Source organism: Oncorhynchus mykiss, chromosome 10 (assembly GCF_057628025.1).
Source record: "Oncorhynchus mykiss isolate SJ-2025 chromosome 10, ASM5762802v1, whole genome shotgun sequence".
NCBI lineage: Eukaryota > Metazoa > Chordata > Actinopteri > Salmoniformes > Salmonidae > Oncorhynchus > Oncorhynchus mykiss.
In genome coordinates, this window is record NC_143031.1 from 5,383,856 (window position 1) to 5,407,500 (window position 23,645).

At 44.8% G+C, this 23,645-nt stretch overlaps 1 protein-coding gene and 1 long non-coding RNA gene across 2 annotated transcripts in view; both read right to left on the reverse strand.

Annotated features, from left to right (window-relative positions):
- Positions 1-23,645, reverse strand: part of LOC110492805 (reticulon-4 receptor-like 1) — a 163,012-nt gene that overhangs the window by 21,284 nt on the left and 118,083 nt on the right. The window lies entirely within an intron of this gene.
- Positions 2,424-3,343, reverse strand: LOC149979918 (uncharacterized). The gene is made up of 2 exons (XR_016484080.1): positions 3,188-3,343; positions 2,424-2,844 (listed from the first exon to the last, which is right to left on the reverse strand). It is a non-coding gene; the product is annotated as an uncharacterized LOC149979918 (long non-coding RNA).

Sequence of the window (23,645 nt, forward strand, 5' to 3'; positions counted from 1 at the left end):
GCACATGTACCTCTATATAAAACACCAGGGATGAAGGTAGTCTAGTGGTTAGAGTGTAGGGGGGCAGGTAGTCTAGTGGTTAGAGTGTAGGGACAGCAGGTAGCCTAGTGGTTAGAGTGTAGAGGAGGCAGGTAGCCTAGTGGTTAGAGTGTAGGGGAGGCAGGTAGCCTAGTGGTTAGAGTGTAGAGGAGGCAGGTAGCCTAGTGGTTAGAGTGTAGGGGCGGCAGGTAGCCTAGTTGTTAGAGTGTAGGGGAGTTCAGGTAGCCTAGTGGTTAGAGTGAAGGGGTGGCAGGTAGCCTAGTAGCCTAGTGGTTAGACCGTTGGGCCAGTAACTGAAAGGTTGCTAGATCAAATCCCCGGGCTGACATGGTAAAAATCTGTCGTTCTGTCAGGCAGTTAACCCACTGTTCCTAGGCCATCATTGGAAATAAGACATTTGTTCGTATTAACTGACTTTCCTAGTTAAATTAAGGTTCAATTAAAAAAAAAATTAAAACTACAAAAATTCTACCTCAGGTGATCAATACCTTGAGAATTCTTTAATATTAGACATCACACACCAGCTGTTATTGACAAATAGACACACCTCTCCACCCCTCGTCTTACCAGACATGGTTGCTCTGTCCTACCGATGTACGGAAAACCCAGCCAGTTCTATATTATCCGTGTCGTCGTTCAACTACGACTCAGTGAAACATAAGATATTACGTTTTTTAAGGTTCCAAAAGGATCGTCTTAGATCATCCAGTTTATTTTCACCCAGCCCTCCGTCCTCCGCCCTCCGTCTTTTCTTCACGCTGATGACGGGGATTTGGGCCTGGTCTTAACAAAGCAGTACATCCTTCAGACTCATTACAGAAAAAAAATCTTAATCCAGAACGAGGTGAGTAATCGCTGTTCTAACATCCAAGAAGCTCTTTTTGATCTTAAGAGACGGTAGCAGCAACATTAAGTACAAAATAAAGTTACAAACAATGCAAAAAAAAAAAAAAAAAAAAAAAAGAGAGAAAAAAATTGCTTGTTGTTGCTTCTTTTTTTAATTGTTTGCCTTTCTCGGGGTACATGGAACTACCTCGTTGTTGGACAGTCATAGAATGCATTTGGCATCGTGGCTTCAACGATGAGGATTCTTGATGGACACTCGGACTCAAGTTTTTTTGTGAGCACTGTGAAAGCAGTATAGTTTTAATATTTTAACCTCTTGAAGCTAGGGGGCACTATTTTTATGTTTGGAAAAATAACGTTCCCAAAGTAAACGGCCTATTTCTCAGGACCAGATGCTAGAATATGCATATAATTGACATATTAGGATAGAAAACACTCTAAAGTTTCCAAAACGGTCAAAATATTGTATGTGAGTATAACAGAACTGATATTGCAGGCGAAACCCTGAGAAAAATCAAACCAGGAAGTGGCTTCTATTTTGAAAACTCCATGTTCCATAGCCTCCCATTGCTCCATTTAAAGGGATATCAACCAGATATTCCTTTTCCTATTGCTTCCTCAAGGTGTCAACAGTCTTCAGACATAGTTTCAGGCTTTTATTTTGAAAAATGAGCCAGAACGATAACATCGCGTCAAGTGGTCACATGAGTTTTGCTCGCACAACAGAGTTTGGATAGGTATTGCTTTTCCCTCTCCTACTGTGAAAGACATTTGCGGTTGATATATTATCAATTATATATTTTAAAAACAACCTGACGATTGATTATAAAAAACGTTTGACATGTTTCTGTGGACATTACGAATATTATTTGGAATTTGTCTGCGTTGTCATGACCGCTCTTTCCTGTGAATTTCTGAACATAATGCGCCAAACAAACGGAGGTATTTTGGACATAAAAATTATCTTTATGGAACAAAAGGAACATTTGTTGTGTAACTGGGAGTCTTGTGAGAGAAAACATCTGAAGATCATCAAAGGTAAACGATTAATCTGATTGCTACCTGATGCTAAGTGTACATGATGCTATGCTAGGCTATCGATAAACTTAAACAAACGCTTGGATTGCTTTGGCTGTAAAGCATCATTTCAAAATCTGAGACAGGTGGATTATCAAAAGGCTAAACTGTGTTTTCCTATATTACACTTGTGATTTCATGAATATGAATATTTTTTGTAATATTATTTGACTGAGGCGCTATGCTATTCAGCAGATGCTGATGACAATTATCCCGCTTAAGGGATGGGTAGCGTCAAGAATTAATACAACAAAACCTGATTCCTCAGTGTGCAGTAATTTAAATTAGATTGTACTACACCACGCAAGTAGAAGAAGGCCTATAAAATATTTGGCTCACAGCTCTTCAACCTGATTCCTCGGACGTCTCAGTGTGCAGTAATTTAAATTAGATGGTACTGCTCTTCTCTACGTGGTCAGCACTTAATGTTCAAACAGAATACCCGGAAACACCTTGACATGTAGAAATGCCAACAGAGCTTTTTTTATTTGCACACAAATAAACCTTTATTCTTTTGAAAGTAAACCACAACATTCTGAGACATGTAAACAACAAAACAGGTTCAAATAGAAAGTGTCAAGATTGTAGATGAAAAATATTTATGAGCAGAAATAAATATTTTGGGAACTATAGTAAAAACAGTGTCTTATGAAGAGACACGTGAATAGCAAAAAAGTGATTATGGAATTAAAAGTGTCTCGTGCCTGACTCCTGAGATGTCTGAAAAACAACACAACAAGTCGTTCATTTCACTGGGGTCCCAGTCGTTCCGGCTTGTCCTCTTCTTGAAGTCATGCATGAACTCGTGCAGCTGGTGACCGAATTCCTCCTGGAGTTTTGGCAAGTGTTCATCCATGAAAATCAGCTATAGCTACCAGGACACTGTGGAGAGGAGGAGAAGAAGAAGGGGGGACATTAGGAGTGTTTGGAGGACAGTGTACATGGTGAGGAGAAGAAGGGGGGACATTAGGAGTGTTTGGAGGACAGTGTACATGGTGAGGAGACGAGGTGGGGCATTAGGAGTGTTTGGAGGACAGTGTACATGGTGAGGAGAAGAGGGGGGGCATTAGGAGTGTCTGGAGAACAGTGTACATGGTGAGGAGAAGAGGGGGGGGCATTAGGAGTGTTTGGAGAACAGTGTACATGGTGAGGAGAAGAGGGAAAGGACAACAGAAGAGAGGAAAGGGGATCAGAGTGAAGTGTGAAATGATTTATATTTATTTACCTCTGAGACTAGCTGGTGGCATGGGGCATGACGTGTGAGATATGTCTTCAATCATTTTCAATGCCTTTGCCAGTGATGTGTCAAGGACTGAATCTGCAGCTCTTTTCTTCCGTTCTGCTCACAGCCCTGCTACTAACCCTCATGGAACAGCTGGGACTATGAAGTAACACAAACATAGGCACACACACACATGCACACATTCATTTTGTGTTGAAGATATGTGGTCGTGGAGTATGGGCCTGAGGGCACACAGTGTGTTGGGAATTTGTTTTTAGAATGGTATAAACTGCCTTAATTTTGCTGGACCCCAGGAAGAGTGGCTGCTGCCTTGGCATCCATAATAATAAACACAAATAAATAGAAATACTAATGCCGCTGCTCTGTGGCTTCGCCGAGGAGCTCACGCTTTGAACGCGCCGACAGAGTCGTGGCGCAAAATGGTTCGCAGCATCGGTCTGGATGTGTGAGCAACAGAAGTTCAACGTTCACCTTCTGCTACCGTTTCTGTCTGTATGATATGTTGGATAAAGGAATAACGACAGACACCAATGTCAGGTTCAATAGCCTTGTTTGTGCATTGTACAAATCCCTACAACTGGAGTCCGGCTAGTAGATTACCTATCAACTAGACTCCGTAACATTACATTGCACAGAACGCAATGCAACGCTGCGTTTCATGAATGTAATTCAAAAATGCAATGACGCTGTCGGTGTAATTCGAAGCGTCACACCCCTGCTACTACTGCTGCTCTGTGGTGTCGCTGAGGAGCAAGCCGGGGGAGTAGGTCCTGGAGGTGGGCCCAGGGTAGAGCTTCCCAGTGGCGTCGCTGAGGAGCAAGCCGATGGAGTAGGTCCTGGAGGTGGGCCCAGGGTAGAGCTTCCCAGGTCCTGCATGGAGATTGTTTCTAATTCTGTACTGCAACTCAGTGCTGGAGATGGTCTAGGGGCCAATCACCAGTCAGTACCGGGAGCTAATCACCAGGCAGTGTTTGGGCGCAAGGAGAACAAAACTTTGAAAATAAGTAGTAGTATTAACATGATGCTTTATCCGGACATGCTTCTACAGGACCTCCACCAGCCGAAGCTAAGTAGTAACATTAACATGATGCCTTCTAATTGCAGTCGCTGTACTCATAATATACAGGAGAACGATCGCCTTACAGCGAGGATAGCTGTGCTACAAGCCCAGCTTCAGACGCAATCGTTAGGCAAAGGGTCATTTAAGTGTAGGAAAGGATGAAACAGCGTCTGTGCCACCAGTAAGTACAGATAGTAGTATAAATCCCCGCAGCCTCACAATTTTTTCTTAAAAACGAATCATCCAGCGTTCATACACTGTTTACCAGGGGGCAGGGCTACTGACGTTAAGGCTAATCTGAAGATGGTGCTGGCTAAAGCTAAAACTGGCGAGTGTAGAGAGTATAGAGATATTGTTATCCACGTCGGCACCAACAATGTTAGGATTAAACAGTCAGAGGTCACCAAGTGCAACATAGCTTCTGCGTGTAAATCAGCTAGAAAGATGTGTCGGCATCGAGTAATTGTCTCTGGCCCCCTCCCAGTTAGGGGGAGTGATGAGCTCTACAGCAGAGTCTCACAACTCAATCACTGGTTGAAAACTGTTTTCTGCCCCTCCCAAAAGATAGAATTTGTAGATAATTGGCCCTCTTTCTGGGATTCACTCACAAACAAGATCAAGCCTGACCTGCTGAGGAGTGACGGACTCCGTCCTAGCTGGAGGGGTGCTCTCATCTTATCTACCAACATAGACAGGGCTCTAACTCCTCTAGCTTCACAATGAGATAGCCTGCTGCCTGCCCTGCACCCTGTTAGCCACCCTGCCATCTAAGTGGTGTCTGCCACTAGCACAGACAGTGTAGTCAGCTCAGCTATTCCCATTGAGACCGTGTCTGTGCATCGATCTATGTTGGGTAAAACTAAACATGGCAGTGTTCACCTTAGCAATCTCACTAGGATAAAGAGCTCCTCCATTCCTGTCATTATTGACAGAGATCATGATGCCTCACATCTCAAAATAGGGCTACTTAATGTTAGATCCCTCACTTTAAAGGCAGTTAGTCAATTAACTAATCACTGATCATAATCTTGATGTGATTGGCCTGACTGAAACATGGCTTAAGCCTGATGAATTTACTGTGTTAAATGAGGCCTCACCTTCTGGTTACACTAGTGTCCATTTCCCCCGCGCATCGCGGAGGTGTTGCTAACATTTACGACAGCAAATTTCAATTTACAAAAAAAACAACGTTTTCGTCTTTTGAGCTTCAAGTCATGAAATCTATGCAGGCTACTCAATCACTTTTTATAGCTACTGTTTACAGGCCTCCTGGGCCATATACAGCATTCCTCACTGAGTTCCCTGAATTCCTATTGGACCTTGTAGTCATAGCAGATAATATTCAAATTTTTGGTGACTTTAATATTCACGTGGAAAAGTCCACAAACCCACTCCAAAAGGCTTTCGGAGCCATCATCGACTCAGTGGGTTTTGTCCAACATGTCTCCGGACCTACTCACTGTCACAGTCATACTCTGGACCTAGTTTTGTCCCATGGAATAGATATTGTGGATAAAAACGTTTTACCCCGTAATCCTGGACTATCGGACCACCATTTTATTACGTTTGCAAATCACAACAAATAATCTGCTCAGACCCCAACCAAGGAGTATCAAAAGCTGTGCTATAAATTCTCGGAAAACCCAAAGATTCCTAGATACCCTTCCAGACTCCCTCTGCCTACCCAAGGACGTCAGAGTACACTGAGGAACTCAATTTAACCTTGCGTAATACTCTAGATGCAGTCACACCCCTAAAAACAAAACAAAAATTGTCATAAGAAACTAGCTCCCTGGTATACAGAAAATACCAGAGCCCTGAAGCAAGGTTCCAGAAAATTGGAACGGAAATGGCGCCACACCAAACTGGAAGTCTTCTGACTACCTTGGAAAGACAGTACCGTGCAGTATCGAAGAGCCCTCACTGCTGCTCGATCATCCTATTTTACCAGCTTAATTGAGGAGAATAATAACAATCCTAAATTTATTTTTGATACTGTCACAAAGCTAACTAAAAAGCATCATTCCCCAAAAGAGGATGGCTTTCACTTCAGCAGTAATAAATTCATGAACTTCTTTGATGCTCAGTTGTCCTGAGTCTGCGCAACACTGCCAGGACCTAGGATCAAGAGAGACACTCAAGTGTTTTAGTACTATATTCCTTGACACATTGATGAAAATAGTGATGGCCTCTAAACATTCAAGCTGCATACTGGATCTTATTCCAACTAAACTACTGAAAGAGCTGCTTCCTGTGCTTGGCACTCCTATGTTGAACATAATAAACGGCTCTCTATCCACCGGATGTGTACCAAACTCACTAAGTGGCAGTAATAAAGCCTCTCTTGAAAAAGCCAACCCTTGAGCCAGAAAATATTTTAAACTATCTACTATGTTAGAAAAAGCTGTTGCGCAGCTTGAAGACAAACAATGTATAAGAAATGCTTCAGTCTGGTTTTAGACCCCATCATAGCACTGAGACTGCACTTGTGAAGGTGGTAAATTACCTTTTAATGGTGTCAGACCGAGGCTCTGCATCTGTCCTCGTGCTACTAGACCTTAGTGCTGCTATTTTTTTGTTTTCACTATATATTCTATCTTTTGGGGATGTCAAAACACAATGTAAACTTTTTTTTGTAATTTGGAAACATAATGTTAACTTTCACTGCTATGCGGATGACACACAGCTGTACATGTTAATGAAACATGGTGAAGGACCAAAATTGCCCTCCCTGGAAGCCTGTGTTTCAGACATAAGGAAGTGGATGGCAGCAAATGTTCTACTTTTAAACTCGGACAAAACAGAGATACTTGTTCTCGGTCCCAAGAAACAAAGAGATATTCTGTTGAATCTGACAATTAATGTTGATGGTTGTACAGTCGTCTCAAATAAAACTGTAAAGGACCTCGGCGTTACTTTGGACCCTGATCTCTACACTGGCTTCCTGTTTATTTATTTATTTTGTTTCACCTTTATTTAACCAGGTAGGCAAGTTGAGAACAAGTTCTCATTTACAACTGCGACCTGACCAAGATAAAGCAAAGCAGTTCGACACACACAACAACACAGAGTTACACATGGAGTAAAACAAGAATACAGTCAATAATACAGTAGAAAAATAAGTCTATATACAATGTGAGCAAGTGAGGTGAGATAAGGGAGGTAAAGGCAAAAAAGGCCATGGTGGCAAAGTAAATACAATATAGCAAGTAAAACACTGGAATGGTAGATTTGCAGTGGAAGAATTTACAAAGTAGAGATATAAATAATGGGGTGCAAAGGAGCAAAATAAATAAATACAGTAGGGGGAGAGGTTGTTTGGGCTAAATTATAGGTGGGCTATGTACAGGTGCAGTAATCTGTGAGCTGCTCTGACAGCTGGTGCTTAAAGCTAGTGAGGGAGATAAGTGTTTCCAGTTTCAGAGATTTTTGTAGTTCATTCCAGTCATTGGCAGCAGAGAACTGGAAGGAGAGGCAGCCAAAGAAATAATTGGTTTTGGGGGTGACCAGAGAGATATACCTGCTGGAGCGCATGCTACAGGTGGGTGATGCTATGGTGACCAGCGAGCTGAGACAAGGGGGGACTTTACCTAGCAGGGTCTTGTAGATGACATGGAGCCAGTGGGTTTGGCAACGAGTATGAAGCAAGGGCCAGCCAACGAGAGTGTACAGGTCGCAATGGTGGGTAGTATATGGGGCGTTGGTGACAAAACGGATGGCACTGTGACAGACTGCATCCAATGTGTTGAGTAGGGTATTGGAGGCTATTTTGTAAATGACATCGCCGAAGTCGAGGATTGGTAGGATGGTCAATTTTACAAGGGTATGTTTGGCAGCATGAGTGAGGGATGCTTTGTTGCGAAATAGGACGCATATTCTAGATTTAACTTTGGATTGGAGATGTTTGATGTGGGTCTGGAAGGAGAGTTTACAGTCTAACCAGACACCTAGGTATTTGTAGTTGTCCACGTATTCTAAGTCAGAGCCGTCCAGAGTAGTGATGTTGGACAGGCGGGCAGGTCCAGGCAGCGATCGGTTGAAGAGTATGCATTTAGTTTTACTTGTATTTAAGAGCAATTTGAGGCCACGGAAGAAGAGTTGTATGGCATTGAAGCTTGCCTGGAGGGTTGTTAACACAGTGTCCAAAGAAGGGCCAGAAGTATACAGAATGGTGTCATCTGCGTAGAGGTGGATCAGAGACTCACCAGCAGCAAGAGCGACATCATTGATGTATACAGAGAAGAGATTTGAACCTTGTGGCACCCCCATAGAGACTGCCAGAGGTCCGGACAACAGACCCTCCGATTTGACACACTGAACTCTATCAGAGAAGTAGTTGGTGAACCAGGCGAGGCAATCATTTGAGAAACCAAGGTTGTCGAGTCTGCCGATGAGGATGTGGTGATTGACAGAGTCGAAAGCCTTGGCCAGATCAATGAATACGGCTGCACAGTAATGTTTCTTATCGATGGCGGTTAAGATATCGTTTAGGACCTTGAGCGTGGCTGAGGTGCACCCATGACCAGCTTGGAAACCAGATTGCATAGCAGAGAGGGTATGGTGAGATTCGAAATGGTCGGTAATCTGTTTGTTGACTTGGCTTTCAAAGACCTTAGAAAGGCAGGGTAGGATAGATATACAGTGCCTTGCGAAAGTATTCGCCCCCCTTGAACTTTGCGACCTTTTGCCACATTTCAGGCTTCAAACATAAAGATATAAAACTGTATTTTTTTTTGAACAAATCAAAAACTGAAAAATTGGGCATGCAAAATTATTCAGCCCCCTTAAGTTAATAATTTGTAGCGCCACCTTTTGCTGCGATTACAGCTGTAAGTCGCTTGGGGTATGTCTATCAGTTTTGCACATCGAGAGGCTGACATTTTTTCCCATTCCTCCTTGCAAAACAGCTCGAGCTCAGTGAGGTTGGATGGAGAGCATTTGTGAACAGCAGTTTTCAGTTCTTTCCACAGATTCTCGATTGGATTCAGGTCTGGACTTTGACTTGGCCATTCTAACACTTGGATATGTTTATTTTTGAACCATTCCATTGTAGATTTTGCTTTATGTTTTGGATCATTGTCTTGTTGGAAGACAAATCTCCGTCCCAGTCTCAGGTCTTTTGCAGACTCCATCAGGTTTTCTTCCAGAATGGTCCTGTATTTGGCTCCATCCATCTTCCCATCAATTTTAACCATCTTCCCTGTCCCTGCTGAAGAAAAGCAAGCCCAAACCATGATGCTGCCACCGCCATGTTTGACAGTGGGGATGGTGTGTTCAGGGTGATGAGCTGTGTTGCTTTTACGCCAAACATAACGTTTTGCATTGTTGCCAAAAAGTTCAATTTTGGTTTCATCTGACCAGAGCACCTTCTTCCAAATGTTTGGTGTGTCTCCCAGGTGGCTTGTGGCAAACTTTAAACAACACTTTTTATGGATATCTTTAAGAAATGGCTTTCTTCTTGCCACTCTTCCATAAAGGCTAGATTTGTGCAATATACGACTGATTGTTGTCCTATGGACAAAGTCTCCCACCTCAGCTGTAGATCTCTGCAGTTCATCCAGAGTGATCATGGGCCTCTTGGCTGCATCTCTGATCAGTCTTCTCCTTGTATGAGCTGAAAGTTTAGAGGGACGGCCAGGTCTTGGTAGATTTGCAGTGGTCTGATACTCCTTCCATTTCAATATTATCGCTTGCACAGTGCTCCTTGGGATGTTTAAAGCTTGGGAAATCTTTTTGTATCCAAATCCGGCTTTACACTTCTTCACAACAGTATCTCGGACCTGCCTGGTGTGTTCCTTGTTCTTCATGATGCTCTCTGCGCTTTTAACGGACCTCTGAGACTATCACAGTGCAGGTGCATTTATAAGGAGACTTGATTACACACAGGGGGATTGTATTTATCATCATTAGTCATTTAGGTCAACATTGGATCATTTAGAGATCCTCACTGAACTTCTGGAGAGAGTTTGCTGCACTGAAAGTAAAGGGGCTGAGTAATTTTGCACACCCAATTTTTCAGTTTTTGATTTGTTAAAAAAGTTTGAAATATCCAATAAATGTCGTTCCACTTCACGATATTGTCCCACTTGTTGTTGATTCTTCACAAAAAAATACATTTATATCTTTATGTTTGAAGCCTGAAATGTGGCAAAAGGTCGCAAAGTTCAAGGGGGCCGAATACTTTCGCAATGCACTGTAGGTCTGTAGCAGTTTGGGTCAAGAGTGTCCCCCCCTTTGAAGAGAGGGATGACCGCAGCTGCTTTCCAATCTTTGGGAATCTCAGACGACACAAAAGAGGTTGAACAGGCTAGTAATAGGGGTGGCAACAATGTTGGCAGATAATTTTAGAAAGAAATGGTCCAGATAGTCTAGCCCGGCTGATTTGTAGGGGTCCAGATTTTGCAGCTCTTTCAGAACATCAGCTGACTGGATTTGGGAGAAGGAGAAATGGGGAAGGCTTGGGCGAGTTGCTGTGGGGGGTGCAGTGCTGTTGACCGGGGTAGGGGTAGCCAGGTAGAAAGCATGGCCAGCTGTAGAAAAATGCTTATTGAAATTCTCAATTATAGTGGATTTATCAATGGTGACAGTGTTTCCTATCTTCAGTGCAGTGGGCAGCTGGGATGAGGTGTTCTTATTCTCCATGGACTTTACAGTGTCCCAGAACTTTTTTGAGTTAGTGTTGCAGGAAGCAAATGTCTGCTTGAAAAAGCTAGCCTTGGCTTTTCTAACTGCCTGTGTATAATGGTTTCTAGCTTCCCTGAAAAGCTGCATATCAAGGGGGCAGTTCGATGCTAATGCAGAACGCCATAGGATGTTTTTGTGTTGGTTAAGGGAAGTCATGTCTGGGGAGAACCAAGGGCTATATCTGTTCCTGGTTCTACATTTATTGAATGGGGCATGCTTATTTTAAGATGGTTAGGAAGGCATTAAAAAAAATAACCAGGCATCCTCTACTGACGGGATGAGATCAATATCCTTCCAGGATACCCCGGCCAGGTCGATTAGAAAGGCCTGCTCGCTGAAGTGTTTGACAGTGATGAGTGGAGGTCGTTTGACCGCTGACCCATTACGGATGCAGGCAATGAGGCAGTGATCGCTGAGATCTTGGTTGAAGACAGCAGAGGTGTATTTAGAGGGCAAGTTGGTTAGGATGATATCTATGAGGGTGCCCGTGTTTACGGCTTTGGGGAGGTACCTGGTAGGTTCATTGATAATTTGTGTGAGATTGAGGGCATCAAGTTTAGATTGTAGGATGGCTGGGGTGTTACGCATGGTCATGTAAGAGGCGGCAAAAGGAAGAATTGGTTTTGGGGAGATACACCTGTTGGAGCACATGCTAAGGCTAGGGCTGATATCAAGGTTTTACTGCTAACCTACAAAGCATTACATGGGCTTGCTCCTACCTATCTCTCTGATTTGGTCCTGTCGTACATACCTACAAGTACGCCACGGTCACAAGACGCAGGCCTCCTAATTGTCCCTAGAATTTCTAAGCAAACAGCTGGAGGCAGGGCTTTCTCCTATAGAGCTCCATTTTTATGGAATGGTCTATCTAACCATGTGAGAGATGCAGACTCAGTCTCGACCTTTAAGTCTTTATTGAAGACTCATCTCTTCAGTAGGTCCTCTGATTGAGTGTAGTCTGTCCCATGGGTGTGAAGGTGAACGGAAAGGCACTGGAGCGATGAACCGCCCTTGTTTTCTCTGCCTGGCCGGTTCCCCTCTCTCCACTGGGATTCTCTATTCTAACCCTATTACAGGGGCTGAGTCACTGGCTTACTGGTGCTCTTCCATGCCATCCCTAGGAGGGGTGCATCACTTGAGTGGGTTGAGTCTCTGACGTGATCTTTCTGTCTGGGTTGGCGCCCACCCTCGGGTTCGTGTCGTGGGTGAGATCTTCGTGGGCTATACTCGGCCTTGTCTCAGGGTAGTAAGTTGGTGGTTGAAGATATCCCTCTTGTGGTGTGGGGGCTGTGCTTTGGCAAAGTGGGTGGCGTCATATCCTGCCTGGTTGGCCCTGTCCGGGGGTGTCATCGGATGGGGCCACAGTGTCTCCTGACCCCTCCTGTCTCAGCATCCAGTAATTATGCTGCAATAGTTTATGTGTCGGGGGGCTAGGGTCAGTCTGTTAAATCTGGAATATTTCTCCTGTCTTATCCGGTGTCCTGTGTGAATTTAACTTTGCTCCCTCTAATTCTCTCTCTCGGAGGGAGGACCTGTGCCCAAGGACCGAGGACGACCTGGCCCGATGCCTCCTTGCTGTTCCCAGTCCACCTGGTCGTGCTGCTGCGCCAGTTTCAACTGTTCTCTCTCTCTACCACACCTGCTGTCTCTAACTCTGAATGATAGGCTATGAAAAGCCAACTGACATTTACTCCTGAGGTGCTGACCTGTTGCACCCTCTACAACCACTGTGATTATTATTATTTGACCCTGCTGGTCATCTATGAACGTTTGAACATCTTGGCCATGTTCTGTTATAATCTCCACCTACCACAGCCAGAAGAGGGCTGGCCACCCCTCAGAGCCTAGTTCCTCTCTAGGTTTCTTCCTAGGTTCCTGCCTTTCTAGGGAGTTTTTCCTAGCCACTGTGCTTCTACACCTGCATTGCTTGCTGTTTGGGGTTTTAGGTTGGGTTTCTGTACAGCACTTTGAGATATCAGCTGATGTAAGAAGGGCTATATAAATAAATGTTATTGATTCGATTGATTTAAAATTCCTTATATTAAGCAAACCAGACGGCACAATTTTCTTCTTAGTTTTATTTATGGATAGCCAGGGACACACTAACACTCAGACATCATTTACAATCAAAGCATTTGTGCTTAGTGAGTCTGCCAGCTTAGAGGCAGTAGGGATGACCAGAGATGTTCTCTGTTTAGTGAGTCCTCCAGATCAGATGCAGTAGGGATGACCAGAGATGTTCTCTGTTTAGTGAGTCCTCCAGATCAGAGGCAGTAGGGATGACCAGGGATGTTCTCTGTTTAGTGAGTCCTCCAGATCAGAAGCAGTAGGGATGACCAGAGATGTTCTCTGTTTAGTGAGTCCTCCAGTTCAGAGGCAGTAGGGATGACCAGGGATGTTCTCTGTTCAGTGAGTCTTCCAGATCAGAGGCAGTAGGGATGACCAGGGATGTTCTCTGTTTAGTGAGTCCTCCAGATCAGAGGCAGTAGGGATGACCAGGGATGTTCTCTGATTAGTGAGTCCTCCAGATCAGAGGCAGTAGGGATGACCAGGGATGTTCTCTGTTTAGTGAGTCCTCCAGATCAGAGGCAGTAGGGATGACCAGGGATGTTCTCTGTTTAGTGAGTCCTTCAGATCAGAGGCAGTAGGGATGACCAGGGATGTTCTCTATTTAGTGAGTCCTTCAGATCAGAGGCAGTAGGGATAACCAGGGATGTTCTCTGTTTAGTGAGTCCTCCAGATCAGAGGCAGTAGGGATGACCAGGGATGTTCTCTGTTTAGTGAGTCCTTCAGATCAGAGGCAGTAGGGATAACCAGGGATGTTCTCTGTTTAGTGAGTCCTCCAGATCAGAGGTAGTAGAGATGACCAGGGATGTTCTCTGTTTAGTGAGTCCTCCAGATCAGAGGTAGTAGAGATGACCAGGGATGTTCTCTGTTTAGCGAGTCCTCCAGATCAGAGGCAGTAGAGATGACCAGGGATGTTCTCTGTTTAGTGAGTCCTCCAGATCAGAGGCAGTATTGATGACCAGGGACATTCGCTTGATAATTGTGTGAATTGGACCATTTGTCTTGTTAAATCATTCAAAATGTAAAAAAACAAAGAAAAACGTTTGGCTGTCAGGGAAAAAGGGAGTAAAAAGTACATCATTTCCTTTAGGAATGTAGGGAAGTAAAAGTAAAAGTTGGCAAAAAATATAAACAGTAAAGTACAGATACCCCCCCGCCCCCCCCTCCCCAAAAAAAGAACTACATAGGTAGTACTTTAAAGTGAAGGTGGAGATGGACGACTGTCTGAGAGAGCTGGTTGCACTATGGTCTGAGATGAGAGAACTCAAGAAGGAGGAACACACAGCCCAGCTAACAGCACTGAAGGAGGAGATGGACGACTGTCTGAGAGAGCTGGTTGCACTATGGTCTGAGATGAGAGAACTCAAGAAGGAGGAACACACAGCCCAGCTAACAGCACTGAAGGAGGAGATGGACGACTGTCTGAAAGAGCTGGTTGCACTATGGTCTGAGATGAGAGAACTCAAGAAGGAGGAACACACAGCCCAGCTAACAGCACTGAGAGAGCTGGTCTGAGATGAGAGAACTCAAGAAGGAGAGAGAGGAACACACAGTCCAGCTAACAGCACTGAAGGAGGAGATGAGAAAGTTGAGGTTTGACAGAAAGCACCACACTCCCCCAGAGAAGCCAGCAGAACAGCCCACCTCAGACCCGGACCAGCACCTCAACAACACAATGTGACAGACAAAAAAGGACCTACCAACCCAACAGACCCCCCCCCCCCCCCCCCCCTGTCAGCTCCCCTGATAGCCCTCCTGGCAACCCCCACAACAACACACAAAAGCCAGAGATTGTGCTCCTTATTGACTGAAATGGGAAGTACATTCAAGAGAACAAACGTTTACACAAAGTGGCTAAACTCTGGTGTCCTAACACTGGAGCTGTTGTCAGAGGACCGACTAGGGTCCTGCAGACACATCCTAATACACACAAACCACCTGAGAGCCCAGCAGGAAATTGTGGAAAAACAACATTCAAGATTGAAAAAAAGCTTTTTCCTCATTCCCTAATCAGGAATGGTTATCTCCACCCTGCAACCATGAAAATACTTCCACCCTGCCACCATACAGTGGGTGAATGCAAGTATTTCCTGTGACTCTGCCTCAAAACCTAATGTTTACCTGGCCCACCACTCCACCCTGGACTTGAACAGCCTTTATGACCAGGTCCACCTATACAAGGCAGCAGTGCCTACCTTCGACAGGACCCTGAAAGACATCACCCTCAACCACAGCCCCAGAACCTCACACAGGAGCAACAGACCAGCGAGACACCATCCCAGACTCCCTCCCGAAGGACCTGCACAGAGAGGACCCACGCCAAGAGGACCTACACCCCCAGCATCACCAGCCACATCCCCACCAGCCGAGATCCCCCCCTCAAAACAAACCCTGGCCACACACATGCTTCATTGTGGGGATGGTATTCTCGAGGTGATGAGAGGTGTAGGGTTTGCGCCAGACATAGCGTTTTTCTTGATGGCCAAAAAGCTACATTTTAGTCTCATCTGACCAGATTACCATCTTCCATATGTTTGGGGAGTCTCCCACATGCAATGTTTGTTTTTTCTGGCCACTCTTCCGTAAAGCCCAGCTCTGTGGAGTGTACGGCTTAAAGTGGTCCTATGGACAGATACTGCCCTCTCCGCTGAGGAGCTCCTTCAGGGATATCTTTGGTCTCTTTGACGCCTCTCTGATTAATGGCCTCCTTGCCTGGTCTGTGAGTTTTGGTGGGCGGCCCTCTCTTGGCAGGTTTGTTGTGGTGCCATATCCTTTCCATTCTTTAATAATGAATTTAATGGTGCTCCGTGGGATGTTCAAAGTGCTACAACTGCTGTAACATTACAGTGTACAGTAAGTAAGTAGTTACACCGGTGGGCCTCATTGGCAATACATTTGTAAAACCAAAAGCTTACCTTGACTTGGAAGAGTTCCAGTGTTGTTGTTTGATAGTCATAGCCCGCTAGCTAACATAGCATCCCTCTGTTATAGCCAGCTAGCTAACATGGCATTCCTCTGTTATAGCCAACTAGCTAACATAGCATCCCTCTGTTATAGCGAGCTAGCTAACATAGCATCCCTCTGTTATAGCCAGCTAGCTAACATGGCATTCCTCTGTTATAGCCCGCTAGCTAACATAGCATCCCTCTGTTATAGCGAGCTAGCTAACATAGCATCCCTCTGTTATAGCGAGCTAGCTAACATAGCATCCCTTTGTTATAGCCAACTAGCTAACATGGCATTCCTCTGTTATAACCCGCTAGCTAACATAGCATCCCTCTGTTATAGCGAGCTAGCTAACATAGCATCCCTCTGTTATAGCCAGCTAGCTAACATGGCATTCCTCTGTTATAGCCCGCTAGCTAACATAGCATCCCTCTGTTATAGCGAGCTAGCTAACATAGCATCCCTCTGTTATAGCCAGCTAGCTAACATAGCATCCCTCTGTTATAGCGAGCTAGCTAACATAGCATCCCTCTGTCATAGCCAGCTAGCTAACTGTTTGAGCCAGGGTGTTCATAGCCAGCTAGCATCCCTCTGTTTTAGCAGGGTGTTTGAGTCGGCTAAACTAGCTAGCTGCATTTCAAAGTGAAAAAAAAAGGACAACGTTTTTTTTTTTGTCAACTACTCACCACGTTTTATGCACTGCAGTGCTAGCTAGCTTTAGCTTATGTTTTCAGTACTAGATTCATTATCTGGTCAGTTCATGGACAACGTGTCAGTTCATGCAGTAGGAGCTCTGATAGGTTACTGTGTACGTCTACGGAAGCGGGTGAGAACCATGAGCCTTCTAGATTTTGTATTGAAGTCAATGTATCCGGAGGAGGACGGAAACTAGCTGTCCTCCGGCTACACCATGGTGCTACCCTACAGAGTGCTGTTGAGGCTACTGTAGATCTTCCTTGCAAAATAGTGTTTTAATGAAATATTTGGTGACATGTGATTATATTTAGTTTTTATCTAAAAAGCATAACTTTTTAAATGTTTCACTATTTTTATGAAATTCACTGAGGAGGATGGTCCTCCCCTTCCTCCTCCGAGGAGCCTCCACTGGTCTGTACATAGTCAATGGTACGCTTCGACGGGACTCCTACGGTACAGTACGTAGGTGGAAGGAAAGTAGTGTAGAAATCTACCAAAAAAAAAAACATTTAGGAAACAACAAATTCATTAGCTTTTTTAGACAACTTCCTGGACAATACTCATCAGCTCTGGCATCTTCCCCAATATTTGGAACCGAGGACTGATCACCCCAATCCACAAAAGTGAAGATACATTTTAACCCAATAACTACTGTGGGATATGAGTCAACAGCAAACTTGGGAAAATCCTCTGCGTTATCATTAAAAACATTTCCCCAGTGAAAACAATGTCCTGAGCAAATGTCAAATCTGTTTATTACCAAATAACCGTACGACAGACCACATTTTCACCCTGCACACCCTAATTGACAAACAAACCAAAATAAAAAACAAAGTCATGCTTTGCTGATTTCAAAAAAGCTTTTGACTCAACTTAACATGAGGGTCTGCTATACAAACCGATGGAAAGTGATGTTGGGGGGGAAAACATTTGAAATAATAAATTCCCATGTACAAAAACTAACAAGTGTTTGGTTAAAATTGGCCAAAAACAGATTGTTTTTTCCACAGGGTCATGGGGTGAGATAAGATGAAGCTTGAGCAACACAGCTAGCTCTGTCATACTAGAGTAGGTACTGTCTAAGCTTCCAAATAAAAAGCTGCACCTGGTCATACCCCCTACAGGGAGAAAAGACATTAACAAACAGAAAAGGAACCCCCCCCCCCCTTTTCTGCCTAAATCACCAACATCCACCCCTTCTCCACCTCTGAGGTAGATATTACTTTAAGATCTAGGCCTGATGAGAACAGCACTGCTACTCCTGCACTTACATTGGACCCATGACTAAGGAAGTACTCCCCCCTCCCACTCCATGCCCCACACAGCCTCATGACCACAACCCCTGTGGGTCTCCTGTAAGAAGTACTGCCCCCTCCCACTCCATGCCCCACACAGCCTCATTACCACAACCCCTGTGGGTCTCCTGTAAGAAGTACTCCCCCCTCCCACCACATGCCCCACACAGCCTCATTACCACAACCCCTGTGGGTCTCCTGTAAAAACACCACATTTAAAGGTTTATGCCTACTAAACTCATAGACTACAGCCCTCTTATTCCTGTCTCCTACTAAACTCATAGACTACAGCCCACCTATTCCTGTCTCCTACTAAACTCATAGACTACAGCCCTCCTATTCCTGTCTCCTACTAAACTCATAGACTACAGCCCTCCTATTCCTGTCTCCTACTAAACTCAGACTACAGCCCTCCTATTCCTGTCTCATACTAAACTCATAGACTACAGCCCTCCTATTCCTGTCTCCTACTAAACTCATACACTACAGCCCTCCTATTCCTGTCTCTTACTAAACTCATACACTACAGCCCACCTATTCCTATCACCATACAGCGGGTGAATGCAAGTATTTCCCGTGTCTCTGCCTCAAAACCAAATGTTTTCCTGGCCCACCACTCCACCCTGGACTTGAATGGCCTTTATGACCAGGTCCACCTATACAAGGCAGCAGTGCCCACCTCCGCCCAGACTCTAAAGGACATCGCTCTAAAACGCAGCCCCAACACTTCACACAGGAGCAACAGATCAATAGACACCCTCCCAGACTCCCTTCCGAAGGACCTGCACAGAGAGGACCCACAAAAAAAAAAAACGTGACTTTTCCCACATTTTGTTTTGTTACAGTTTTATTCTAAAATGTATTCAATTGTGTTTTCCCTCATTAATCTACACACAATACTCCGTAATGACAAAGCAACATTTTTTTGCAAATGTAATCAAAATAAATAATATTCAGAAAGTTTGCTATGAGACTCGAATTTGAGCTCAGGTGGATCCTGTTTCCATTTGGCATCCTTGAGATGTTTCTGCGACTTGATTGGAGTCCACATGTGGAAAATTCAACTGATTGGACATCAAATGGTGGTTCCATTTGATTAGATTTTCGAACACATTTGCATTGATGTCAGAGTGATTAGATGGAGTGCTGAGTACCAGGCAGTTAGCAAGTTTGGTAGACTACTAATGACCATCAGCAGCATCAGTGCTAATGAGAAGGAGAAGCCTGATTACCGAGACTAAACGGTCACATGGAATTTGACTGCCTTCCTGACTCATAACCGCCGGTGTGGCAGTAATACGGTCACAGCAACAGCCCTAGTCTGGATCTGGGGTGGAGGCCAGGGCTGCCCCGACCCCCCAGCCCACTCTCAGATCTGGAGCCAACAGAGGGTCCCTCAGTACCACTCTTTCCCCGCTCCCTGTGAGTGCCTTAAAACACTTCATGTAGGCTTTTCTATACGTTTTGCCGTTTTGAGTCTGAAAACATGTAAACCTGCCTTCTACGAGAGACATGTCTCATGTTTCTACATGTTTCATTACTGGGTTTTTACATCCAAGTAAAACCTCTCTCATTTGGGCGAAAATCCCATAATCCGCAAACAACTTTTTTTAAAGTAATTTTTTTCATTTGCAATATTAGCAAATTTAGGCATGACATGTCAGCAACAAACGCCGACACTATACATCCAAGTATAACTGATTAAAATGATGAAAGACAACCATTGTAATTTTGAATTCCATAAAGTTAGTGTTTAAGAGGTCAAATAATAATAATTATTGCCCATCAACAAAGACAAGCCACCGGGGTCTGACAACTTGGATGGAAATATACTGAGGATTATAGCAGACCATACCGTCACTCCTGTTTGCCATATCTTCAATCTAAGAATCAGCGCTCATTGGAATCACCTGGACTCCTTTACTTTGTTAATTGCCCCTCTATATCTGTCTGCTCCTCAGTTTGTTCCCCGTGCCAGCATTAATGTCGTTATGTTTTCATGTCCAGACACTGTCCCGTTTCATGTCCGTTGTTAATTAAATATTCGCTCCCTGTACTTGCTTCTCGTCTACCAGCGTACAATTCCACTACCCAACAATATTAAAGCCCCCTTTTACTGGCTCAAATAGCCAACCAATCAATGCTATTTTACAGTAAACAAACTGACAACAGACTTTCAGCGTGCTTATAGAGAAGGACATTCAACAAGCACAGCACTTACACACATGACTGATGATTGGCTGAGAGAAAAGGATGACAACAATATTGTGGGAGGCTGTTTTGTTAGACTTCAGTGTGGCTTTTGACATTATCGATCATAGTCTACTGATGGAAAAACACATGTGTTATGGATTTACACCCCTTGCTATATTGTGGATAAAGAGTTACCTGTCTAACAGAACACAGAGCGTGTTGTTTAAATGGAAGCCTCTCCAACATAATCCAGGTAGAATCAGGAATTCCCCAAGGCAGCTGTCTAGGCCCCTTACTATTTTCCATTTTTACTAATGACCTGCCACTTTGAGTCAAGCCAGTGTGTCTATGTATACTGATGACTCAACACTATACACGTCAGCTACTACAGCGATTGAAACAACTGCAACACTTAGCAAAGAGCTTCAGTCAGTTTCAGAGTGGGTGGCAAGGAATAAATTAGCACTAAATATTTCTAAAACAAAAAACATTGTGTTTTGGGACAAATCATTCACTAAAACCTAAACCTCAACTAAACATCGTAATGAATAATGTGGAAATCAAGTTGAGGTGACTGAACTGATTGGAGTTATCCTAGATTGTAAACTGTCATGGTCAAAACATGTTGATACAACAGTAGCTAAAATGGGGGAGAAGTCTGTCCATTATAAAGCGCTGCACTGCCTTCTTAACAGCACTGTCAACAAGACCCTAGTTGTGTCTCACTTGGATTACTGTTCAGTCATGTGACCAGGTGCCACAAAGAGAACAGGGCAGCACAGCTCTTAAATGTACACGTAGAGCTAACATTAATAATATGCATGTCAATCTCTCATGGTTCAAAGTGGAGGAGAGAATGACTTCATCACTACTTGTTTTGGTAAGAAGTGTTGACATGCTGAATGTACCGAGCTGTCTGTTTAAACTACTAGCACACAGCTCAGATACCCATGCATACCCCACAAGACATGCCACCAGAGGTCTCTTCACAATCCCAAAGTCCAGAACAGACTATGGGAGGCGCACAGTACTACATATTGCCATGACTACATGGAACTCTATTCCACAGTACTACATAGAGCCATGACTACATGGACCTCTATTCCACAGTACTACATAGAGCCATGACTACATGGAACTCTATTCCACAGTACTACATAGAGCCATGACTACATGGAACTCTATTCCACAGTACTACATAGAGCCAGGACTACATGGAACTCTATTCCACAGTACTACATAGAGCCAGGACTACATGGAACTCTATTCCACTGTACTACATAGAGCCATGACTACAAGGAACTCTATTCCACAGTACTACATAGACATGGAACTCTATTCCACAGTACTACATAGACATGGAACTCTAGTCCACAGTACTACATAGAGCCATGACTACATGGAACTCTATTCCACAGTACTACATAGAGCCAGGACTACATGGAACTCTATTCCACAGTACTACATAGAGCCATGACTACATGGAACTCTATTCCACAGTACTACATAGAGCCAGGACTACATGGAACTCTATTCCACATCAGGTAACTGATGCAGCAGATAAAAATACACCTTATGGAACAGCGGGGACTGTGAAGAGACACACACACAGGTACAGACACACGCATACGCACACACATGCTAGCATACCTTAGCAGCAGTTAATGGGGATCTCTAATAAATACAAATTCCCTCACTCTCTTTGTCCCTCTCCTTTCTCCCACAAATTTTTGTCTAGTTCTTCTTTCGCTCACTCTATATTCCCACTCCCCTCTCCTCTCCCTTCACCTCTATCCCTCTCCTCCCCCTTCTATCCCTGTCCCTCTCCTCCCCTTCCCCTTCTATCCCTGTCCTCCCCCTTCTATCCCTGTCCCTCTCCTCACCCTTCTATCCCTGTCCTCCCCCTTCCCCTTCTATCCCTCCCCTCTCCTCCCCCTTTCCCTTCTATCCCTGTCCTCCCCCTTCTATCCCTGTCCCTCTCCTCCCCATTCTATCCCTGTCTCTCTCCTCCCCCTTCTATCCCTGTCCCTCTCCTCCCCCTTATATCCCTGTCTCTTTCCTCCCCCTTCTATCCCAGTCTCTCTCCTCCCCCTTCTCTCCATGTCCCTCCCCTCCCCCTTATATCCGGTCTCTCTCTTTCCCCTTCTATCCCTGTCCCTCTCCACCTTCTATCCCTGTCTCTCTCCTCCACCTATCCCTTTCTCTCTCCTCCCCCTTCTATCCCGGTCTCTCTCTTCCCCCTTCTATCCCTGTCCCTCTCCACCTTCTATCCCTGTCTCTCTCCACCTTCTATCCCTGTCTCTCTCCTCCACCTATCCCTGTCTCTCTCCTCCCCCTTCTATCCCGGTCTCTCTCCTCCCCCTTCTATCCCGGTCTCTCTCCTCCCCCTTCTATCCCTGTCTCTCTCCTCCCCCTTCTATCCCTGTCTCTCTCCTCCCCCTTCTATCCCTGTCTCTCTCCTCCCCCTTCTATCCCTGTCTCTCTCCTCCCCCTTCTATCCCTGTCTCTCTCCTCCCCCTTCTATCCCTGTCTCTCTCCTCCCCCTTCTATCCCGGTCTCTCTCTCCTCCCCCTTCTACCCCGGTCTCTCTCTCCTCCCCCTTATATCCGGTCTCTCTCCTCCCCCTTCTATCCCTGTCTCTCTCCTCCCCCTTCTATCCCTGTCTCTCTCCTCCCCCTTCTATCCCTGTCTCTCTCCTCCCCCTTCTATCCCTGTCTCTCTCCTCCCCCTTCACCCTTATTCCTTTCTCCAAAGACTTTGCTCAATCAATCAAATGTCTTCCATGTACTGAACGTGGGTTACCCATCACTACGGTCACCGGTGGTAAAGAGGGCCAGGCGTCACAGAGCAGGGGGTCTTCTGATTGGTGCATTTCAGACTTCTTTAGACTTCCCGTGGTGTCGGCCAATCAGAGCCAGTGCTGACGGCCATCATCACTGATCATTCTGCCTGATTGGCTGATGCAGGAAGAGGGTTGATGGCCACTTTGAGCCAATCAACAGGCTCCCCACGGTGCAATGGTTTTAAATAGTATATGAAACCATAAACTATCAAGGCTGACACTGGATACTGTATACTGTATGTTAAAGCATGGCTGTCCACCATATTGTAGACTGCATGTTAAATACTGGTTGTTCACCATATTGTAGCCTGGGGTCAGATCTCGTGTTTCCACCATTTCACAGATGGTATATGAACCCTGGTCTCCCACTGGAGAAACAAACCTCTAAACCGCTAGCCCAATAACAAACCTCTTAACCGCTAGCCCAATAACAAACCTCTTAACCGTTAGCCCAATAACAAACCTCTTAACCGCTAGCCCAATAACAAACCTCTTAACCGCTAGCCCAATAACAAACCTCTTAACCACTAGCCCAATAACAAACCTCTTAACCGTTAGCCCAATAACAAACCTCTTAACCGCTAGCCCAATAACAAACCTCTTAACCGCTAGCCCAATAACAAACCTCTTAACCGCTAGCCCAATAACAAACCTCTT